The sequence below is a fragment of the Mustela nivalis genome, assembly GCF_964662115.1.
Source record: "Mustela nivalis genome assembly, chromosome: 5".
NCBI classification, from domain to species: Eukaryota; Metazoa; Chordata; class Mammalia; order Carnivora; family Mustelidae; genus Mustela; species Mustela nivalis.
In genome coordinates, this window is record NC_139024.1 from 30,910,944 (window position 1) to 30,912,623 (window position 1,680).

Below are 1,680 nucleotides of genomic sequence, written 5' to 3' on the forward strand. Positions count from 1 at the left end.
TTAGGATCTGAGATCATGGAACTGAGTTCTGCAACAGCCTCCTTGCTTAGCAGGAAGACTGCTCAAAGATTATCTCTCCTCCCCTTCTGCCCCATGCCCCATTTGCACTCTCTTTCTCTCTCTCTCTCTCTCTCTCTCTCTCTAAAATAAATAAATAAACCTTTAAAAAAATAAAATAAAATAAAGATTCTCCAAAGAGAGGTTTTAGTAGAATGGAGGGAGATAATTGAATTAGGTGAAAAATAAAGAACCCTGATGAGTTGGGCCATAACTTGGAAAACAATTCTATATAACTTGGACCTATAGGTAATGTGGGGAGGGTCAGGGCTATAGTAGGTAAATGTAAGTGTTATATTTAGTGCCTCATGACCACTGAAACATCCTTATTGATATAGCTAGTTAGTAGGAGCAGAACTTTTTCCCATATAATTGTTTTTTCTTATATTTAACCTGAAAGAAATGACAAGACAAACTGCCATAAAGCTGGTTCATCGGATTCACTTAATCCCATCAACATGATTATGTTCATTGAAAAATTGTCAAGGATTATTATTTTAGGATTCATTTTTTAAAATAGTTGAAATTGTGTGAAATATCACTGCAATGTACATGAGTTCATCATCCATTGATTTATTGTCTGCATCACGCTCTTCTTTGCCATGTACATTTTCCTACCACTTTTCAGACTTAACACTCTCACTTTTTCTTAAAAAAAAAAATCTAATTTCCTTTCTATCCATTCCTCCTTTTGCTTGTCCTAGTCATCATGAATAAATTGTGTATGTATGAAGATGTCAGTGTACATAGATGAACGATGTGAATCAGAATACATTAAACTGACACTGTCAGTCTTCTCTCAACACCAACCTCACAAGCATAAATTTCCCCCTTTTATTTTTTTAAGAAGAAAATCTTCCTACAAAAAGATGTCTTCAACTAGTTAGGACCAGATTTCTGGAGTTTTATTCCACATAAGTGTCAAAACTTGCAATTTAATAAATGAGAAAGAGTTTTCCACCTAAAAGTTTCAAGGGGAAAGTACTTTCACTTAATACCTGGGTGGAAGGATTTACCCTCGAGGTACCACATGAGGACAGGCAGTGGCAACAGAGATAGTTTTCTGCAAAGGAGTATTTATAAGTGAATCTTTTTTAAAATTTTTATTATTATTTCTTGAGAGAGAAAGAAAGAGAACTCAAGCATGTGAAGGTGGTGGGGAGGGACTGACAGAGATGTAGAGAAATTCGTAAGCAGGCTCCATGCTAGCTCAGATTCCAATGCAGAGGCTCGATCTCATGCCCTTGAGATCATGACCTGAGCCAAAATCAAGAGTCAGACAGTTAACCAAATGAGCCACCCAGGCGCCCCAAAGTTAATCTTATTTAAGTACTGGTTTTCCATTTTTTTTTTTTTTTTTTTAGTTTGTATTTAAATTCCAGTTGGTTGACATATAATGTAATGTTATGTTCAGGTGTACATTTTAGTGATTCAACACTGGGGTATAACATCTGTTACTCATCACAGCAAGTGCACGCCTTCATCCCATCACCTGTTTTATTGATATCCCCCCACCCACCTTCCCTCTGGTAACCATCAGTTCATCCTCTCTAGTTAAGAGTCTGTTGCTTGGTCTGCCTCTCTTTTCTTCCCCCTATGATCATTTGTTTTGTTTCCTAAATT